Source organism: Eptatretus burgeri, chromosome 7 (genome assembly GCF_056783735.1).
Source record: "Eptatretus burgeri isolate ZD-2024b chromosome 7, Ebu_testis_v1, whole genome shotgun sequence".
Classification (NCBI taxonomy): Eukaryota; Metazoa; Chordata; class Myxini; order Myxiniformes; family Myxinidae; genus Eptatretus; species Eptatretus burgeri.
Window position 1 is genome coordinate 18,548,925 of NC_140967.1, and position 24,287 is coordinate 18,573,211.

At 42.9% G+C, this 24,287-nt stretch overlaps 1 long non-coding RNA gene across 1 annotated transcript; it reads right to left on the minus strand.

Annotated features, from left to right (window-relative positions):
* Positions 1-513: 513 nt before the first annotated feature.
* LOC147022766 (uncharacterized) lies at positions 514-24,287 on the minus strand. Its single transcript, XR_015059701.1, has 3 exons — positions 24,173-24,287; positions 18,524-18,696; positions 514-2,953 (listed from the first exon to the last, which is right to left on the minus strand). It is a non-coding gene; the product is annotated as an uncharacterized LOC147022766 (long non-coding RNA).

Here is a 24,287-nt window from a genome sequence, read left to right on the forward strand (position 1 = left end):
GAGAGAGGGGAGAGAGAGGGGGGAGAGGGGAGAGAGGAGAGAGAGGAGAGAGAGGGGAGAGGGAAAGATTAGTGTTTAATGAACCTCATAACAGAAGAAGAAGCAGAAGAAGAGACTTCGAAAAAGTTGTGCAAAACAATTAAATTATCACCAATTGTTTTGAACTTTACTTGTCCGAACCAATGTTAGGATTGCTTTTGAAGCAGGCTTCAACGAAGATCCTATAATATTTGTTGAGTAAATTAATAGTGTATGTTATCCCAAATTGTGTAAGGGATGAATACAAGTACCCGCAGTTACCAACAGGTAAAGCGAGACATTCCAAGGATGAAAACTGTCAATTTATAGATGCAAGCAACACTTTATCTCCTCCAATGCAACATCCACAAGGCAATGCTGTAATCGAGAACAACAAATATATTTCCAAACAACAGCATGCTGTAGGGTTTAACACCTCCTGTTGACACCACCCACACAGGTGAGCCAACAAGTAGGTGACCACACTGACAAACATACTCAGTTTGTTGCGTAAAGAAGTTGAAATAAACTATTGAAAATGTTTGCCCCAAACATCTTACGACATTGTGTGTGTGTGTGTGTGTGTGTGTGTGTGTGTGTGTGTGTGTGTGTGTGTGTGTGTGTGTGTGTGTGTGTGTGTGTGTGTGTGTGTGTGTGTGTGTGTGTAGTCCAGGCTGCTCGTGCCGCTGTGCACAATAATTAATGAATTTAACGTGAATGGTATCTGAGAAACATCATTAAAACTTATCAAGACAAGTCAAGGCTTTGAAGCTTTGTTAAGGCAGAATAGGATGGTATTGGTTGAGGAGACATGGAGGAGACACCATGGAGAGAGAGTGTCGATTCTGCTGAAGTCGTCTCTGGATGATTTGTCATTTCCTTCCCAGCAATCGCTGAGGACAGGAACTTATAATTTGTCCAGGATGCTGGTGATACCTCGCTTACTCCTTGTGAAAGATCAAACTAGGATGTTTAACGTCCACCAGCAACTAATGCTGGCAGATGTGTCACCAGCTGAATGTCCGATCTGACAGATGGCACACTCATTGATGTAACGTCCAGCCTACGAAACTCCAGGGTGATAGCTTATAGTCAGGTCGGGAATCAAACTTAGACGAGACAGTTCAAAGAGACGAGTGCATGACGTCTGAACTCTGCTGTCAGTTCAAATAGTGAGGAATGTTCGGGACAATCTATACACATATCAATTGGAAAGGCAAGTAGGCTTTGGGAAAATTGGGGAGAAAATTAATTGGAGAAAAACAAGAGAAGGGGAAGCGGAGTTGGCGTGTCGTTCATATGCTGCACAAGGCTGCGGGGTAGCATCATTGGCTGAGGGTGCAGTTGTGCTGCTGATGCTGATGCAATGCCATCTGTGGCTTATGGCAGGAATTTGGAATTTGGCCATGGTGCCGATGATGGCTCACCTTCTCTTCGTGAAGGACACCGTGTGATCTTTTAACACCCACCGATGAAAGCCAGACGACAGGAGTCCCGTTTAACGTGCATCCGAGGGACGGCACACACATTGATGACTAACCCTGCTTGTGAAAAACCAGGAAGAGAGTTTATAGCTGGGTCGGGATTATTGAATGGATGAGGATGAGGAAAGGATTTGGAATAAGGAGAGAGGAGGCAAGGCAATATATATAACACATTAATACATGAGGCAAGAATTCTGCAATTTTGCTGTTACAATAACTCAGACAATTATGAAAAGAAACACTTAGGTTGTCCGTTCCAAGTTCAAATATAGATTTTCTGGCAACAGTAAAACATAATTCATGCACTCCTGGTCCATCTTCACTTGATGAGACCCGATCGATGTCACTGAACCTGACATCTCCTGTTTTTTTGTGCTCGGTGACTGATTGATGTTTTACAGGGTCAAACTAATCATTGTCATTCGGGATCTGTTTTTGTTGAAGAGCATCGCGGAACATCTTTTTGTTTATATCATTATGTCCATCAGTGAAGGTGAACTGAGGTTATGTTTTTACCCCTATTTGTTTGTCTGTGTCTATTTGTGAACAGGGTATTTCAAAAACTTATTGATGGACTCGGACGAAACTTGGTGGACAGTTTGGGTGTGTGAGAAGGGCGAATTGATTGGGTTTCGGTGACGATCCGGATCCAGAGACGAGAATTTTAAAGTGATTCTTCACAATTTAGAGATTGTGGGTTTTTTATTTAGAGAACAAGATGATTAGATTTTGGTTAAGGTCCGAATGTAGATCCGCCTTATCAATGGGATACAAAGTAAACTTTTTTTTTGAGGTCGGCCCAAACACTATCAGAGCCTGAGATGTAGGATCTAAATAAATATCATGATAAAAAAATACACTGGAGTGAGCATTCAATACGAAGAGTAATCGACACAAACAGAGAACACAAAATTGATGGCAGCAGAAACAAATCCAGAACGATTACTTAGCTTTTGGAAGCAGATCATATGGAGGACCAAGAGAAGCAACCATGACCTAGAAACCTGAAGTCTTAATGTAGGACTAAGTAACACAAGTTTAATATTTTGAGAGCATGAAAGGTCCGTGAGCAATTAACCAGACTCAATGGTGTAACGGTTAGCGCTCTCTTCTCTGCGTCTGGGAAGTCGGCGGTTAAAACCGCGGCTGAATCAGAGGAAAGACTTTCAAAATGGTACATGTTGCTTCCTTTCTTGACACTCAGCATTTAAAAAGGCCGAACAACCATAGTTTGGCAACTATACCGCAGGCTTTGATGAGTCTCATGGCCTCCTTGTGCATTGAAGTTCCTTGAAGGGAACTTATACTTAACCAGGACAATATCACTTAAGGGTGGCCTGACAAATCTGACCTGAAGTTATTAACAGCTGAATCCTGTTTGTACTAATCAAAGCAGGTCATTTGATGAAGCTGCATGGAGGACTTTTGTCATTTCTTCATGCACAACGTACCTGCAAAACAGATAAATGGATCAATGATGTCAATAAAACGACCATCAGCTATGCTTACAATTATTGTGGACAAAATTATTGACTCTTACAACACAAAAAACAGTGAGACAAACAGACTTCCAATGACAGAGCACACCTATATCTTACAGGCTTACAAACCACCATAGCAAAGGTCATCAATCGAGGACCAGAATGGGTCACCAGTCGAGGACCTGTGAATGATCATCAGACCTTTAATAACTGTCATCGTAAAGAAGGTGAAGTGACATTTGGTGGATAGTTTGGGTGGACAGTACAAAAGCCGTTCTTCAAAGCCAGAGAGAGCGAGAGAGCGAGAGAGCGAGAGAGCGAGAGAGCGAGAGAGCGAGAGAGAGAGAGAGAGATAACTGACTGCCCACACACAGACTGTCTCTCGTTTTTATACAGACTAGCTTTTGATTGCATGTCCTCTCTTTGTCGAGGCAGCTTCTCAGGGAGTTATATTTAAACAGAAAAAGCACCAGGTATCCGCACAATGGTGTTGTAATGACATTCTCATACGGCACATTGTAGAATCCATTTAAAGTGATTGTTAAAGTAGACTTATTGGTGCATATTTGCTTCGACATACCATATCACTGTTAACTACGGCTTTTCCATCATAGGAAGTGTGAAGAAACTTGATTGAATGGTGAAAACTTTTACAGGAACACCTGGGTTGATTTCCTTCATAATTAAGTGCATGGTTTAGTTTCACCTTATTGCAGCCCGAGTGTCAGTTGGAAAGTCACACTTTTGTGTGCCACCGTGACCTCAATCAAGAGCTTCTAACTTCGTCTGAACTTAATCAATAGGATGAACAGCAATGTGTGGAAAAAAACCCCTGCCCTTTGTGGCCCCTTTAACAAATGCTAACAGCCCGATCAAAGGCAACGGACTACATCCTGATGGATTCCGGTGACCTCACATCTGCTGAACACAGGAAAAGCTGCTCAAGCTTTAATGGGTTCAACATTGGTGAAACCTGTGGCATGACTGATGAGTTTCGATTTGCTTTTATTTTTCGTAAATAACTGCAAGCTTTTTATGGCCATTTGTGAGACAACAGTTTCATTGTTATGACAGTAGTTTTGGAATTTGGACATCTCGTTTCCCTGCCGAAACGAAAGGGGTCAAAGTGAACATAGGTAATGAAGATGACATCAAAATATAAATTGGGTCACCTGATTGAGATCTGGAGTGAGCATTCAATACAAAGAACAATCGACACAAACAGACAACACAAAATTGACGGCAGCACAGACAAATTCAGAACGATTACTTAGCTTTTTGGAAACAGATCACTCGGGTGATTTAGACTTTAGTGTTCGTGATTTATTTGAGCCTACTCTTGATCATCGAATGGTTGCGTGTCACGACTTCAACCGAGAGCGTGGCGGAGTTTGGAGCGTGTATGTATGTTCATTTGAAATACTATTTGGTCACTGTTATTTCATGTTTTTACATCAATTTGATTAATCATTGAAATATTTAATTGTGACATTGAGCTTCCATGTGTGACAATAATGCAGTGCAGCAAATTTTGGGGAAATTGGGCCAGGGGCTTCAAAAATAAATAAATAAATAAATATACACATATAATCTTTCTAACCACTGATTGACTGATTGACTAACTAACCACTCACTCACTGACTGATGTTAAAGATCAGTACTTTCCGGGTGATGTGAAAATCTGAAATTTTACGTGCCAATTGACATCGAAGCCGGTACACTGGGAAAAATCACAGTACAATCGGACAACATCCACAAATGAAAATGTAAAAAAATGAAAAAAAATGCAGGTGAGTGACCTGAGACAATGGGGAAGCACTGTAATTTTGTGTGCCGACAGACATTGAAGCTGATACAATGTCGAAGCATACCCTGCTCGTATATACATATACATATATATATATATATATATATATATATATATATATATATATATATATATATAGATATATATATACATACATATATGGTGTCCCAAAAAAATGTACTCACATTTTGGCTCCTCATAACTGGTTTTGGAGTACATTTTTTGGGACACCCTGTATATATATATATATATATATATATATATATATATATATATATATATATATATATATATATATATATATATATATATATATATATATATATATATATATATATATATATATATATATATATATACACACACACACTCAATTATGTTGTGGCAGGAGGTGGTGATCCCGTGATGAACAGAAACGATCTTGCACTGCATTCAAACCAAATGGAGGTGGCTCGCCAACGCGGGAAACAAAGAAGCATACGAGAAACTTAGCTCTGATTTCATGGGATATATTCCTGAATAAATAAGTAAAAATAACAAGGGGATGATCAGGATGGTGAGGATGATGGCAGGTTGGGGTGGGGAATACAAAGCCAATCAATAAATAATTATATACAAGAGGAATAAAATCTAAAGGCCCCACTGACCAGACTCAAGCACAAATAGCGATAGGAATGAGAACTGGGTGGGCCTCATCTCCGCTGGTGGAGTCGTCAAAGCAGGTCAACGGGCAGGAGAGATGAACAAGTGAACTCTGCCCGCTCAGAAGAGACAAAACTCCGCCCTTCTCTCTCAGCACGACACCTGTCTCAAGCCCCTCCCCTCTCTTTGCCAAGGCCTCACCTTGTCGCCTCACCCGGGGATTACAGGAGGCCACACGTACAATATCTTAACCTTAAACCCTAATTAATTATTACAATGCACCACCCTCCATATGATGCACATTTAGACAAGACAATTCTTCAGTTACATTTCCCCACTTATTACATCGAGATTTCGAGCAACACCAACACGGACCATACAACTCTATAAATTTCTATCTGGACTTAAGTAATATAATATAATATATATATATATATATATATATATATATATATATATATATATATATATATATAAATATATATATATATATATATATATATAATATAATATATATATATATATATATATATATATATATATATATATATATATACAGTGGGGAGAACAAGTATTTGATACACTGCCGATTTTGCAGGTTTTCCCACTTCCAAAGCACGTAGAAGTCTGTAATTTTTATCATCGGTACACTTCAACTGTGAAAGACGGAATCCAAAACAAAAATGCTGAAAATCACATTGCATGATTTTAAAATAATTAATTTGCATTTTATTGCATGAAATAAGTATTTGATCACCTACCAACCAGTAAGAATTCCGGCTCTCAGAGACCTGTTCGTTTTGTCTTTAAGAAGCCCTCCCATTCTCCACTCACCTGTATTAACTGCACCTGTTTGAACTCGTTATCTGCAAAAAAGACAGCTGTCCACATTCAATCAATCAGACTCCAACCTCTCCACAATGGGCAAGACCAGAGAGCTGTCTAAGGACATCAGGGACAAAATTGTAGACTTGCACAAGGCTGGGATGGGCGACAGGACAATAGGCAAGCAGCTTGGTGAGAAGGCAACAACTGTTGGCGCAATTATTAGAAAATGGAAGAAGTTCAAGATAACAGTCAATCTCCCTCGGTCTGGGGCTCCATGCAAGATCTCACCTCGTGGAGCCTCAATGATCATGAGAAAGGTGAGGGATCAGCCCAGAACTACACGGCAGGACCTGGTCAATGACCTGAAGAGAGCTGGGACCACAGTATCAAAATTAACCATCAGTAACACACTACGCCGTCATGGATTAAAATCCTGCAGCACATGCAAAGTCCCTCTGCTCAAGCCAGCGCATGTCCAGGCCCGTCTGAAGTTTGCCAATGACCATCTGGATGATCCAGAGGAGGAATGGGAGAAGGTCATGTGGTCTGATGAGACCAAAATAGAGCTTTTTGGTTTAAACTCCACTCGCCGTGTTTGGAGGAAGAAGAAGGATGAGTACAACCCCAAGAACACCATCCCAACCGTGAAGCATGGAGGTGGAAACATCATTATTTGGGGATGCTTTTCTGCAAAGGGGACAGGACGACTGCACCGTATTGAGGGGAGGATGGATGGGGCCATGTATCACGAGATCTTGGCCAACAACCTCCTTCCCTCAACAAGAGCATTTTCGATGGGGCGTAGCTGGGTCTTCCAGCATGACAACGACCCAAAACACACAGCGAGGGCAACTAAGGAGTGGCTCCGTTGGAAGCATCTCAAGGTCCTGAAGTGGCCTCGCCAGTCTACAGAGCTGAACCCAAGAGAAAATCTTTGAAGGGAGGTGAAAGTCTGTGTTACCCAGCGACAGCCCCGAAACCTGAAGGATCTGGAGAAGATCTGTATGCAGGAGTGGCCCAAAATCCCTGCTGCAGTCTGTGCAAACCTGGTTAAGAAGTACAGGAAAGGACTGATCTCTGAAATTGCAAACAAAGGTTTCTGTAGCAAATATTAAATTCTGTTTGTCTGATGTATCAAATACTTATTTCATGCAATAAAATGCAAATTAATTATTTAAAAATCATACAATGTGATTTTCAAGATTTCTTTTTTAGATTCCGTCTTTCACAGTTGAAGTGTACCTATGATGAAAATTACAGACCTCTACGTGCTTTGTAAGTGGGAAAACCTGCAAAATCGGCAGTGTATCAAATACTTGTTCTCCCCACTGTATATATATATATATATATATATATATATATATATATATATATATATATATATATATATATATATATATATATATATATATATATATATATATATATATATATATATATATATATATGCCTGGTGTTGGTGCAGTGGTTAGGGCAGTGGCTTGGGATCCAAAAGGTCCTGAGATATATATATATATATATATATATATATATATATATATATATATATATATATATATATATATATATATATATATATATAGACATACATACACACCCATCCATTGGGACCAGACTCTGTGCAGAGCATTGGTGCTGCTTAGCAGTCTCCTTGGCAATTGGACACAATTGTGGACGGGTCGCCACTGCGACACAGGATACCAGCATGCTGGCACTCATTTTGCCGACCTCGAAAGGATGACAGGCAGAGTCAACCCCACCTGATATTAATTCAACAGCCGAGTGGGATTTGAACTCAGGATCCTCAGATCACAAGCCCATCACTTGAACCATTAAGCCAACACCAGGTGTATGTATGTATGTATGTATGTATGTATGTATGTATGTATGTATGTATGTATGTATATATATATATATATATATATATATATATATATATATATATATATATATATATATATATATATATTACACATTGTTGAGGGCCGGGTATCGGCGACGAGCACGACTGCTAGATGGAGCAGTAGAGTCGGCTCCACCGAACACCCGGAATTTAGATTGTACCTTTCGGAAAACTCCGACAAGTATGGGTCCCTTTCCAGACCATGAATCGTCAATATTTACACCACGTGGTACAGGGTTATTTGCCAATCTTCAAAATACCTAGAGCTCCAGCTGGCGAGTTTACCGGGTATTCACACCTTCGACGGCGCTCGTACGGAATGAGCCGCTAGCGTGCTCGAACCATGTGTGACCCGAGCAGATGATCACCGAGATCCGTCGGTCCAAATGTCCCCTTATGGCAGCAACAACGGCCTTGTGAATTCTCGAACACGCGTCACGTTTCGCCAATGGAAGGAAACACATCAACGAACTGATACATTTTACACATGGGTTTATTAATAATGGGGGTTATGAGGGAAGCATGCAAGAAGCAGAGTTGTCCGAATATAGAGATGCAATGTAATTTATATACAAGCAAAGAGCACTTACACAATTCCTACTAACTACACTGGCGCCAAAAACACACACACCCAAAAGAAACGGTGGCCACAGCCTTTATTGAGGCCTCCAGCTCGGAGGGAAAGGCGAGCTGAAGACCAGAGCTTGCCTCGGACCTGTCCACCTCGTGTGGTCTTCTTCGCGCTGATTCAAACCGGGCATCAGCGAGGGGCAAGCCGAATCCAGACACCAGTGAGCCGCGAGCGGCCTCCAGAGCTCCACGCAGCGCTCGTGCCGACAACCAAACCTCTCCTCTGTATCCCGAACCGTCGAGAACGCAGGAGGTTTCTCGGCCACTTCCCAAAGTCTTTGAGTTGAACGCCAAAGCGAGGGCTGATAACTCCATACTTGCTCCACCTGACCGTCAGAATGACCACAACCTTGCCAGCTCGATGGTCATCAACTATCTCACAAACTCTCCAGTTCACCGACTGAGACATGGCGCGCAACCCTTGCCGTTCTTGTGGGGGGTGGTGGTTCTCCTGCTCAAGCTCTCGTGGTCCGATCGCGCCTTTCTCTTTCACCCTTTCTCGGGGGGGGGGGGACGCCTCCGCCCTGCCCGCTCTCCCTCACTGGACGGTTTTGGCATGCAGAATCGCTCGTCGCCCTGTCATTGGTCAAAACGAGCGCAAATCCGTCTATTGACCTGGGGGCGTGGTGACGTCATGCGGACCACCCCTCTCACCGTCGCGGGGTCTGACTGGCTGAGCGGTGTCCACCCCACCCGTAGCATGCTGATTGGTCGAGGGCCACCACGAGGCTCCTCCTTGAACTCTGCCCACATACGTGCCGACACGCACACAGACAATGGTGTTGGTGTGAGGAAGCGAGGTGAAGGCGTGTTGTTGTAGTTGATGGTGGTGTAAAAATAAAAGAAAACCCTATCAAAATAACTCACAGCGCAAGTACATTTATTCACCCATTTAATGAGGGGTGGGGACCCTAACTATAAACACATACTTACCAATATAACTGTTCTCTCAGACCTGCATGTTGTGTGCTCAAGGCTTCCAGATTCGCAACAATATATATATATATATATATATATATATATATATATATAAATACATATACAAACATATACATGCATACATACATACATACATATACATATATAGTCAGTACAAATACAGCTCTGGAAAAAAAATAAGAGACCACTTAAAAAAAAAAATTGAAATCAGCATCTCTCCATGTATGGCAGCCATTCCATTCCAGTGTCTGTTGAATTCCAACACAGACACACCTCATTCTACTTAGTGAGGCACTGATTAGGTGATCACCTGAACCAAATCTTATTTAACAAGGAAAAGTATAAAAACCACTGCTGTGGTCATCACTATCCTCTTGCAATAGGACCAGCTGGATGGCAAAAACAGTGCTAGTAGTACCTCAAAAGTAATTGGAACCAAAAAAATAACTATTGACCATGCCAAAATAGTTGAAAAGAAAAGTTTTGAGCGAGGAAAAGAAGGGTTCAATTCTGGCTTTACTGGCAGAGGGATAGAGTGAGCGTCATGTTGCTTCCATCCTTAAAATTTCAAAGACGGCGGTTCATAAGAACAAGGTCAAGCAGCAGACATTGGGAACAATAAAGCTACAGACTGGCAGAGGGCGAAAACGACTTTACACTGACCGGGATGACCGCCAACTCATTCGAATGTCACTCAACAACCGTAGGATGACATCAAGTGACCTACAAAAAGAATGGCAAATGGCAGCTGGGGTGAAGTGCACGGTGAGGACGGTTCGAAACAGGCTCCGAGGGGCAGGGCTGAAGTCGTGCAAAGCGAGAAAAAGCCCTTCATCAATGAGAAGCAAAGAAGAGCTAGGCTGAGGTTTGCAAAAGACCATAAGGATTGGACCGTAGAGGACTGGAGTAAGGTCATCTCCTCTGATGTGTCCAATTTTCAGCTTTGCCCAACACCTGGTCGTGTAATGGTTAGACGGAGACCTGGAGAGGCCTACAAGCCACAGTGTCTCACACCCACTGTGAAATTTGGTGCAGAATCGGTGATGATCTGGGGGTGCCTCAGCAAGGCTGGAATCAGGCAGATTTGACTTTGTGAAGGACTCATGAATCAAGCCACATACAAGGTTGTCCTGGAAGAACACTTGCTTCCTTCTGCTCTGATAATGTTCCCCAACTCTGAGGATTGGTTTTTCCAGCAGGACAATGCTCCATGCCACACAGCCAGGTCAATCAAGGTGTGGATGGAGGACCATCAGATCAAGACCCTGTCATGGCCAGCCCAATCTCCACACCTGAACCCCATTGAAAACCCCTTGAATGTGATCAAGAGGAATATGGATGGTCACAAGTCATCAAACAAAGCCGAGCTGGTTGAATTTTCACGCCAGGAGTGGCATAAAGTCACCCAACAGCAATGTGAAAAGACTGGTGGAGAGCATGCCAAAACGCATGAAATCTCTGATCGAAAATCAGGGTTATTCCACAAAATATTGATTTCTGAACTCTTACTAAGTTAAAACATTAGTATTGTGTTGTTTAAAAATGAATATGAACTTGTTTTGTTTGTATTATTTTTTGAGGTCTGAAACCACTGAATCTTTGTTGTTATTTTGACCAGTTTTCATTTTCTGCAAATAAATGCTCTCAATGACAATATTTTTATTCGGAATTTGGGAGAAATGTTGTCAGTAGTTTATAGAATAAAACAAAAATGTTCATTTTACTCAAACACATACCTATAAATAGTAAAACCAGAAAAACAGATAATTTTGCAGTGGTCTTAATTTTTTCCAGAGCTGTATATATATATATATATATATATATATATATATATATATATATATATATATATATATATATATATATATATATATATATATATATATATATATATATATATATATATATATATATATCTATATATATATATATATATATATATATATATATATATATCTTCTTCTTCTTCTTTCAGCTGCTCCCGTTCGGGGTCACCACAGCGGATTATCCGTATGATCCGCATAGTGATTTGGCACATGTTTTACGCCGGATGCCCTTCCTGACGCAACCCTGGTCGCCTCTTACGACACAGGGATAATAAATCTATATATATATATATATATATATATATATATATATATATATATATATATATATATATATATATATATATATATTGTTATGTTTGAGGGGGGGTATGCATTCAAAGGGTAATTAGGATGTTTAATTAGGTATGCCATGCTGTTCGAGTGTACCAGGATCTCGATGTAATAAGTAGCAATTCAGTGGTGATAAGTTGTCTAGTAAATGTCCATTTCTTCAAGGGGGGAAATGATAATTGTCACGTAATTAGATAAGGATACGGGATAGGGTAAGTGTGTCTGCGTAAACCCCTTTTAGTATTCCCTGGAGGCTTGCCGTGACATCACAGGCCAGTGCTGCGGATGGCTCCACCCCGTGATCACGATTGGCGGAAGGCGACGGCGGAGGGCCAATAAACGGCTCGATTGGAAGTGACGAGGACTCGAGGATAAAAAGGCTCTGTTCGGGGAACAGGTGAGGAGGAAGAAGATCGGTACAGAAAAACCGTTTTGGTGGAGGTTTTGTGCTGGGAGCGTGCTGTGTTGTTGCGCTGATTCGATCCTGGTTTTCATCGTGTCCTCGAGGCCCTGCTGTGCTTCGTGCCTCAGCTCGGTTGGCTCTGGGGTTTTGCTGGCTCGGAATACGGGGTCGAACGGCGGGCGGACCTGCCTCCCTCTCCCGCTCGCAACTTGGCGCCAGAACTGGTTCCCTGGCGGCTGTGAGCGGACTTGGGCCGACACCAGGAGGTGGACAGTACCATGGTGTCTCCTGCCCCTGACGAGTGCAACGCCAGCTCGTCCGATGCCAATCCAGGGACTGTTGCGTTTACACCACGGGCCAGCCTGACCACCAGTACAAGCTACGTTTTGTGTGTGTTAGTGTGTGTGTGTGTGTGTGTGTGTGTGTGTGTGTGTGTGTGTGTGTGTGTGTGTGTGTGTGTGTGTGTGTACCTGGCGCCTTAGAGGGTTTGAGATTTGTATATTCATTGGAATTGTCTGTGTTTTCCCCACGCCCGAACCCACACCACCATCCCGTCAAATCGCCCCGGATCCCTCCTCTTGCCGAGTCTTATTATTCCTGGTTAGAGAAATAAACATCATTAACTCAGTGAAAAGCGACTCGTGCCACCTTCCTCGTCCCGTTTGCAGTAGAGCGATTAGAACCGCCATCTTTGGGTTATAGAAATAAACCGCCTCCATCGTTTCGGCTCATTCTACGTTGGCGGGACTGTTCAAGTCCCGTGGACGTCACAATATATATATATATATATATATATATATATATATATATATATATATATATATATATATATATATATATATATATATATATATATATATATATATATATATATATATATATATATATATATATATATATATATATATATTATATCTGCGGTTTTCGGAACTGCATGCCTCCAAGGCAATGGCATCCAACATATAGTGGTCCCCTGACAGTTATTCCAATAATATATGTTTCGATAGTCCCTTCCCTTTTGTGTTGGGGGACAACGGGACGTGCGTTGCGGGGATCATAGCTAGGTTTGCTTGCACCACTAACTTCATTTCTACTCTTCTTTTCTACTTATTCCTGAGGTAAATCCGAATTTGGGTCCTCGCGTAGGCCAGCAGGCACTGCGCTCGGACACCCGATCAGCATTGCATGGCATAGCGCGGCACAGCGCAGAGCTCCCGTCCTCAAGCGATCCCTCAACCCAACTTTTGCGGAAAGTCGTAGAGTATACTTGGCAGCTCGATATAATCGTCTCGAGCTTCCAATGATCTGGGATGAGATTGCCGGTTGCATTGAAAAGGCATACAAACGAATATCCCTTAAAGAGGCTGCACGGATGTTGTTTTTCACAACACAGAAGCAAATGACGAAATATCGCGAGAGCGGGGCTGGCAGCTTGGTGCCAATAACTACATTGTCAGAGGCTGATAATAGAAAAACAACCACGCCACGTTGTGCAGGACACAAGTGTGCAAGATATGGGCGGTGCATTCTTTCCAACCCATTTCTGGATTTAATTATATTGGCATTCTCTTTTCCCTCCATACCTCCATCTAATTATTATATCCAATCGTTTCCCTCAATTCCTGACACAAATCGAAGTTGGCCCTCCGCACATGATAGCAGCATCGGGCGAACCTGCGCACTGGCCACGTGCTTCATGGCAGATCCGTGCGGAGCACCAGCAGGCACATTGTCCAGCGCGAATCGCGGGTCGCCGTGGCACGGACTGGGAGATCGGTGCAAGGCAATTCATGTCTCAGAGTTCGGTGCGGGACGATTCATATCATGGGGCTCGGAGCGAGACAATTCCGCAGCTTGGAACCATTTGGCCGGAAGTGAAGTGGAGACGCGTTGGTCATGGTGGCCTCCCATGTGCTGACCGGAGCCCAACCAGAGCACCCGATTCGGGTGATGGCACATCGCTTCAGGTCATCGCCCCTGCCCCGCACCACTGGATCTATAAAAGGAGGGGTCGCGGGGCGGTGGAAGAAGAGTCGTCGTCGTTCCTGCTCGTCTTTCCTGGTGTGTCATTCCACAGTCATCGTCGTTCCTGGGTCGTTTGAGCATGGTTCCTGCCCATTGTCCTTTCTTTATTCCTGTGGGCTCGTTCTGCCCAGTTTGGGATCGATAACTGCGCCTTCTTCACCCGCCCTTCTGTCCTCATCGCCTGTGACTCCGCCTCCCCTTCTCTTCCCACACGTTGCTGACTCCACCCCCCCCACCTGGTCCCGTCTACCACTCCGCATCAAAATCTGCGCTCACTAAAGCGGTCTACGGGAGGGTTTTGATCCCCCCCCCCCAAATCGGTATTTGCTCTCTTCCTTCAAAACTACACACACAACTTCCATGAAACTTGACCACAACCTTCATTACACGTGATGTACCAAAGTTTATCGTCTGCATAAAAATCTGCGTGCTCATGAAAGGGGTCAACAGGGGGGGAGGAGGGGGTATTTGACCCCTTCCCCCCCCAAAAAAAATTGGTATTTGCTCTCTTAGAAACTACACACACAATTTCGATGAAACTTGACTACAATCTTCATCACCTGTGATGTACCAAAATTGATCAACCACATCAAAATGTGCGCTCATTAAGGGGATCTACGGGAGGGTTTATGACCCCCCAAAATAGGTATTTGCTCTCTTCTCCGAACTACAAACACAATTTCAATGAAACAAGCCGGGAGGTGACATGGATGGTCGCTATATAATTGCATACTAGTCATACAGTTTTTGACGGATCTGGCTGAAAATTTTTGACAAAGAGGTTAATTATAGTGCGCATAAAAGTGTGGAAGCCGATTTTTGATTTTCGATAAATTTTTTTTCGGATTTTTTTCAAAAATTTAAATGTCCTGTTGCTAGGCAACGATGGCGTCCATAGCAACGGTGCTCAAAAGCATAGAACCAGATCCTGGTATGAACCTACCAGTCAAGTTTCATCAAAATAGGTTGACTCCTCTGGCCTCCAGAGCTGTCCATTACATACATACAAATAAACAGACAGACATACAGACAGACGGAAAACCTGAGAATAAGGATAGCCTAGCGACCACCCAACAGACGGACAACCTGAGAATAACGGTAGTCTAGCGACCACCCAAAGTCTAGCAACCACCGAACAGACGGTAAAGCTGAGAATAACGGTAGTCTAGCGACCACCCAAAGTCTAGCGACCACCCAACAGACGGAAAACCTGAGAATAACGGTAGTCTAGCGACCACCCAACAGACATACAGACAGACGGAAAACCTGAGAACAACGGTAGTCAAGCGACCACCCAACAGACGGAAAACCTGAGAATAACGGTAGTCTAGCGACCACCCAAAGTCTAGCGACCACCCAACAGATGGAAAACCTGAGAATAATGGTAGTCTAGCCACCACCCAAAGTCTAGCGACCACCCAACAGATGGAAAACCTGAGAATAATGGTAGTCGAGCGACCACCCAACAGACGGAAAACCTGAGAATAATGGTAGTCTAGCCACCACCCAAAGTCTAGCGACCACCCAACAGATGGAAAACCTGAGAATAATGGTAGTCGAGCGACCACCCAACAGACGGAAAACCTGAGAATAACGGTAGTCTAGCAACCACGCAACAGACGGAAAACCTGAGAATAACGGTAGTCTAGCAACCACCCAACAGACATACAGACAGACTGAGAACAACGGTCGTCGAGCGACCACCCAACAGATGGAAAACCTGAGAATAATGGTAGTCGAGCGACCACCCAACAGACGGAAAACCTGAGAATAACGGTAGTCTTGCGACCACGCAACAGACGGAAAACCTGAGAATAACGGTAGTCTAGCAACCACCCAACAGATATACAGACAGACTGAGAACAACGGTCGTCGAGCGACCACCCAACAGACGGAAAACCTGAGAACAACGGTAGTCTAGCGACCACCCAACAGACGGAAAACCTGAGAATAACGGTAGTCTAGCGACCACCCAACAGACATACAGACAGACTGAGAACAACGGTCGTCGAGCGACCACCCAACAGATGGAAAACCTGAGAATAATGGTAGTCGAGCGACCACCCAACAGATGGAAAACCTGAGAATAACGGTAGTCTAGCGACCACGCAACAGACGGAAAACCTGAGAATAACGGTAGTCTAGCAACCACCCAACAGACATACAGACAGACTGAGAACAACGGTCGTCGAGCGACCACCCAACAGATGGAAAACCTGAGAATAATGGTAGTCGAGCGACCACCCAACAGACGGAAAACCTGAGAATAACGGTAGTCTTGCGACCACGCAACAGACGGAAAACCTGAGAATAACGGTAGTCTAGCAACCACCCAACAGATATACAGACAGACTGAGAACAACGGTCGTCGAGCGACCACCCAACAGACGGAAAACCTGAGAACAACGGTAGTCTAGCGACCACCCAACAGACGGAAAACCTGAGAATAACGGTAGTCTAGCGACCACGCAACAGACGGAAAACCTGAGAATAACGGTAGTCTAGCGACCACCCAACAGACGGAAAACCTGAGAATAACGGTAGTCTAGCGACCACCCAACAGACGGAAAACCTGAGAATAACGGTAGTCTAGCGACCACGCAACAGACGGAAAACCTGAGAATAACGGTAGTCTAGCAACCACCCAACAGACATACAGACAGACTGAGAACAACGGTCGTCGAGCGACCACCCAACAGACGGAAAACCTGAGAACAACGGTAGTCTAGCGACCAACAGACGGAAAACCTGAGAATAACGGTAGTCTAGCGACCACCCAACAGACATACAGACAGACGGAAAACCTGAGAACAACGGTAGTCGAGCGACCACCCAATAGACGGAAAACCTGAGAACAATGGTAGTCTAGCGACCACCCAACAGACCGAAAACCTGAGAACAACGGTAGTCTAGCGACCACCCAACAGACCGAAAACCTGAGAATAACGGTAGTCTAGCGACCACCCAACTTAACCACAACCTTCATCACCCCTGATGTACTTAAGTTTGCTCACGGCTTCGAGAAATTCAGTGTCTAAGGAGGTGTGCGGGGGAGGGGGGGGGGTTGAATGACTGTTGCTCCTGATAAAGGTGAGCTTCAGGCCAGGCGGTCCTTTTTTGTTTGAAGGTAAAATTTGTTTTATGTGTTTCACAAGTATCGTGCGATGTATGCCATCTTTCTTGTTTGTCTGTTTGTATGTCTTTGCAGGATATCTCAAAAGGTTGTGGACGGTTTCAGACGAAACTTGGTGGACACGTTGGGTGTGTGACAAGGAAGAATTGATTCAATATTGGTGAAGATCTGGATCCCGATCCGATAATTTTAATAAAGTGATTCTGCACCATTGAGAGATCAGGCCAAAAATGATATTTAGCACAATATCTCAAAAAGTTGTTGACGGATTCGGACAAAATTTGGTGGACAGGTTGCATTTGTGACAAAGACGAACCAATTCGATTTTGGTGAAGGTCCGAATTAACATCTGGATGTGAGAATTTTTTTTACATTTTTAAAGTGATTCTTCACCATTGAGAGGATGAGGCCAAAAACGATGTATCGCACAATATTTCAAAAAATGTATTGGGCCCAATATGTTCCACTGGATCAGGCATTGCGTGGCAGAGGTATGTGCTCTACCGAGTGTCCTTCTAGTTGCACTTGTGCTCATTCGTGTATGTGCCACCTATACAGTGTGTGAATGTCTCTGCTGAGTACAATGAGATAACATCCTGATCGACAACACTTTGTAGCAGTGTGAATGCCATGTTCTAGCCAAATTATTGAACCGAAGGTTCCGAAAGCAGATGTGGCAGACTGAATGCACCTGGACAGTTCTACATCTAAGCTCTTATCATGAGATACAGTGCGGCCAAGATTGGTGAACTTTTCTCCCACCGGGGGAGGCAATGCAGCTCTATCGACTCTGTAAATTCATAGTACTAGCCATTTGGTCTCTGATAAGAAAATGACCTCTGTCTGTTATGGTGATGATAAGACTGGATATAAGACTCAATTAAAAAAAAAACAAAACAAGAAAGGGTGGAAAGTTCATTCACAGTATCAGTACCAAAGACTTTGAGTCAAAATTATTAAGAAAGAGCTAAAATCAATAAGAAGATATCAAGACGATAGAAAGAAATACCACAACAACTGAGCGACATTTGGAAGCCGTTCAGAGTTCATTTGTTGTTAGTGGATGCATACTGAGTTTGGATTCAATCCCCCGCTGGTCGTATCATTAGTGAAGCTTGGCTGTGCCCTTCCATTCGTGAAAGACAGCAAGATCTTTAATGTCCACCAACAGGATCCAGTGCGAGCAGAAGTGTCCTCCAGCTTGATATCCTTCCGATGGACGGTGCACACATTGATGTATCTCCCTGCATACAAAACACCAGGGTGACAGTTTATAGCGAGGTGGAGATTCAAACCCAACCCATACAGCTCAGAGACGTGTGCGCATTAGTGTAGGTAGTATGTCATTCTGTCAGCATTTAGTTCAGTGACGATCCTTAACAGAGTCCTAAAAGAAAACGAGCTATGATCGAGAACACCTGAAAATGTCTGTTTGCTCGAACATGAAAAGATCACAACTCGGTCGTTGAAACATGAATCTCAAAAAAACAAACGAAACAAAAAGAACAAAACATCGTTCCATTTCCAAATACTCACTGAAGGAGATTACAACTCCCGAGAACACAAAATTGCCAAAATTTTATGACAGCATACAAAAAAACCCCAAAAACTTTAAATGGACCTCCCAACCCGGACTGACTAACAATTGGGTTCACTACCGAAATTGAGGATCACGGCTCACCTCTGCTCATTTGTTCCTCTTTTTCCTACTCCTCCCCCCCTTGAGAACAAAGTTCAACATTCTCTTCGATCTCATTCTTCCATCCAGGTAGTCAAGACAGCTGTTCACCACCATCTCAGGTGATCACCAATCCAAAAACCATGATCATATCTACTATTGCTGGCCACCACACCCAACCCCACCCCAAGGTCTCCTCCTTCCAAACTTCCAGTTTTTCCCTCTTGTGAGCTTCCTTCTGTATCCATATTGTCCTTTCCTGGCTTCCATTTCTCCTCACACTAATTGATTATCCAAGTCTCCCCCTATCTTGAACTTCAACTCTGCTATTGGTGTTTTCCCTCTCCCCTCTCTCTACTGTTCCTTTTGTCCTGTTACATCCTGATCCGTTCAGTGGACTGGCTCTTCCATGAGCTTGTCTGAAGAAAGATCTCAGTTTTAATCTAAGAAAGAATGGACTCCTTTATTCTATTATTACAATATACTACTTCTCTAAAAACCACCCCCCCCTCCCCAACTACCCCAACCTTAATTTGTGGTCAGCCGGAGAATGTTTATGGCCTGTCTTTTACGAACTGGCTGGCTCAACGTGACGTGATGTTTGACTGAAAGGATCAGGAACTTGTAATTTGCTCAGGGTACCGGCGATACCTCAATACTCTTCACGACAAACACAGTGGGATATTTAACTTCCACCAACGACCGGTGCTGGCAGTTTGGTCCTCTGGCTGTTAACCTCCATCCGAGGGATGGCACACACATTGGTGCCTCCTTCTGCGAAACACCACGGTGATGGTTTATGGGACAATATTCAAACCCAGGCTAGACAGCTCAGAGGTGAGTGCCCTATCACTAACCTTTCCTGCCAGGCCGAAATGACTCACCTTCACTGTGGAATAGTTTTTGGGTTCCAGAGTTTCGTGACATTTCCTTCCCATTGGCCCTTCCCAAATCATATCCTGAGTAATGCAGAATGGCACAATTTACATTTCCATTCAATGAGATGGATTTTTGAGCAGCCCTGGCTATTCCTAAGTGGCATTTTACTGCCCATCACAAGTTGCCCCGAAGGCATTAAAAATCAACCCTAATGTGTGGAATGGCATCACATCTAGACCAGAGCAGGTGCGCCAGGCAGATCGCCCACTTTACGAGTCATTAATGACCCAGTTGAAATTTTAGTGACAATCCACTAGTTCCATGGCAACTCCACTGAGACTACTTTGATTTACAAAAATTCGAATCCAAGCCCTTAATATTGCTGCTTTCAGCCAGGTTTGCAGCCACAATCCTCAGAGATGCCAGAGTAGTATTATCGACGCTATGCCATCATCATGTCGTACTATGTACCACAATTTACACCTGCTTTCTATCAAAATCCGGAACGAGTAATTCCCATGTTAAAACATAGTCATAACTTCCAGAAATGACGTCACAAGAGATTGCAAAAATGGTTACCAACTGGACCTCTTTCATTCTACATGCCTTCAAATAAAACAATACTGCACATACAATTTTATCAACCTTCTTCAAACCATCAATTAGTTTTTTTTCTCTGCCTTGGATCAGCTTTCTTTAATTTAAAAAGTAATAAAATGGTTAATGCTGTTTAAATCCATCATCAGGGTGGTTAGAAGTCAAACACATCTCATGGTGTGAATGAGTGTCTGATGATGTGTTGAGGGATTTGGCACGGTTCATCATCTCGTGCCTCTGTCAAACCAACCACTGTTGTAAAATATTCTGGTGATGATGACTATTGTTCTACTCAGGGGAAACCCCAGGGACATTCTGCTGTTGATATGTTTCGAGACATTTCAGGCCACTTTCATTGGCCCTTCCATCATACAGTCGCTTATCGTGGCAGTGGAAAGTACCATTCTACAGGGCACCTGCTCTCCTGCCATCCCCGAAGTCGAGTTTGAAACGGAATTTTCAGGAAGCGAAAATGGAAACACATTGGCCTCGGTCCCCCAGAACCATCACCGTTGATCTGTACACTTTGTCAGTGTTACTTGCCTGTGAAGTCGCTTTTTCAAATTGCTCGCCTGCATTGTGCTACTGATGACTGACTGACGAACAATTGGGCTTTATGGTTGTAATTGCTGGTCTGCTGCAAACTTGATGCATGCTGATGGCATACCAATGCACCCAAGAGGAGTTCTTCCTAACTTTTTGTGCTGCATTTACAGTATAGTTGTATATCCAGATTGCATATGTCAAGGTGCACCTCTTTATTTCTCATTCTGAAGGATTGGAGGCAGCTGTGAGTCAACTTTGCACCTCCCCTTTGATGTTATGAATATACATGAAGGGGAAGACAAAGTATCATCCAATCACCTAAAGGCTGGTGAGAGGATATGAGAGCAACTTTGACATGGAACGATGAGAGGAGAATGATGTATGAATTTAAGGATGCGCTGTGACATTGAAACATTCTTTTATCCATCGTGAGGCATGTGTTCATCACATTGTTATGATCTATGTTGACATATGATCATTTAGTTGATGCTCTGGCCATCATTCCACGTGGTCGATTAGGTTTCCAGGCATCTTGCCAACTCAGCGGCTTGGTAGGAAGCTCACGTAAGGGTCAGTTATCACTGTGCCATCGTTGATGTTCAAAGTCGGACTTTGTGACATTTGTTTGAGCAAAGTTTGGTCTTGCATTGGTTGACTGAGATCGTCTGTTGATCAAAGACTTGGATGTTTAACCCAATGGTATCTGAGCAGGGATTATGTTTTTTCGAGAAATTTGATATCTGCGTTTAATCAAAATCGACAATGTGGGATGTGGGATGTTGCACGATTTGCTCGGATTTTGACAATTTTGCACAGGGTATCATTGTGGCCTGAAAGAGGTTGTCTTTAGAACTCTGACGAGATTCTTTTAGGTTCCCTTCACTAGGATCCCCTTCAGGTTAATTTTTCATTTACAGTACTGCATAGATCAACCCTGAAGTGACGCTTTGAGAGCAATCCTTTGTGACGTCAGATTCGTGATTACCTTATGATATATACAATGGATCTTTTTTTTTTAATCAACGAAAGGTTGATAAGAGGATGTTTGTTACCTTCGCCAAATGAGAGGGCATTGTGTTTGGGTCCGTTTGTTGGGTGGTCGCTAGACTACCCTTATTCTCAGGTTTTCTGTCTGTCTGTTTGTTTGTATGTAATGGACAGCTCTGGAGGCTTGAGGAGTCAACCAATTTTGATGAAACTTGACAGGTAGGTTCATACCAGGATCTAGTTGTATGCTTTTCAGCACCATTGCTATGTACACCACCATTGCCTAGCAATGGGACTTTGAAATGTTTGAAAAAATCCGAAAAATATTTTCTTTTCGAAAATAAAAAATCGGCTTCTGTGCTTTTATGCGCACTACAATGAACCTCTTTGTCAAAAAAATTCAGCCCGATCTGTCAAAAACTATGACTAGTATGCAATTATATAGCGACCACCCATGTCGCCGACCAGCTTGTTTTTTTGTTTGCTTGTTTTTCTGCAAATAACTTTCGTGTTTTTCTCCGCAACTGCTTGTCAGATTGAGACTAAATTTTCATCACTGGTGCGACGACTCATGCAAAATGTTTTAATGAGAATTATGACGTCATAGGTCACGTGGTGTGGCATCCATATTGGAAAAACGGGAAAAATTTGGACCTCTATATCCCTGAAACTGCACCAAGGAAAAAATTGAAACTTGGCACATAGTATGTACTCCTCATGGGGAATGAGTTTTTTTATGATGTTGTAGGTTCCTTTGTCATGACGCCATAATTGCATATGTAGAACGCCACATCCGATCAGCATGAACATTTTTGAGGGTCATCTCGGGATAAAATGGTCCACAGAAAGTTTTTTGATGATGTCATTGGTCACGTGATTCAGCAACGATATCGTAAAAAAAAAAAACTAAAAAAAAAAACTAAAAAATAAAAAAACTTCAAAAATCTTCTCTGAAGTGGCTGAACAGATCGAAAAAAAAAAAAAAAAAAAAAAAAAAAAAAAAAAAAAAAAACTTTACACATATGACCGCCTGTCCACGACGAACAAAAGGGTCACATGGTTTGGCAGCCATATTGGATTTACCTGATAACCTTTAAAAATATTCTTCTAGAGAACGGCTGGACAGATTGAGCGGAAACTTCACAAAATGTTCCCCAAGACTTGGGTGTAGAAGTTTGTTTAGGAATAGTTGATAAGTCACATTATTTCGCAGCGATATTGGATTGAAGAAAAAATATTCAATAACGTTTTCTCTGGAACAGCTTAATCAATCAATGTGAAACGTCACAATTATGATCTAGTGGAGATGGGGAGTAAATGTTTTCAATTTCGACTTGATCGGACACATGGTCTGGCAGCCAGAATAATTTAATTTTTTTTAATGTGGATTTTTTTTTTGAATAAGGCTCTCTTGGCTGTGCCTGGATGGGTTTGAGGGTAGCGAAGTAACAGCTGAAATGTGACTCCTATCCAGGTTCCTCCTGATGATCGTCTTTGCTTTTTGTTTGTGCGCGTTCCTCCTGATTACTCCAATGCAGGACTGTACCTATTTGGTCTTCCATTTGATTTGAATTGAATTTATTAAATACAATTCTAAATTAAATTGAATAATAATGAAAAACGTCATGGGTCAGGGTCAGGTGTCCAGTCAAAGCGGGGTTGCATTGCAAAAAAAACCCCAAAAAACCTGCGGGACGTCATGGTACCCGGTCATCACTGCCAGCAGTTATAAAGTGGCAGTTCTAGTTATGTCTCTTATTAATTACGTAACACACCAGTACACAAACACCACACAAAACTCCAAAAACGCCACACAACAACTCCTGGCAAGGTCTGCAATCTCTGATTGCTCTTTTTTCTTGTTTTGGAAATGAGGTGCTGTTGGTAGTTCAAGTTTTAGCTCTTCGTCAGAGCAAAAGGAGGAAATGTGGGTGGAGGGACCATCACAAAGTGTTGGATACAGGTCAAAGATTGAGGGGACCTGATAAAAGGTCTGGGATCAAAGGGACTGGATCATAAATCAAGAGTCATACCTTGGTGGGGGTAGGGTCCAAGAGGAAGCAGGGCTGGATTTAGGCATGGGCAAGCTGGGCAGTTGCCCAGGGGCCTCCACAACCAGGGGGCTTCCACATATTTCATGAAAAACAA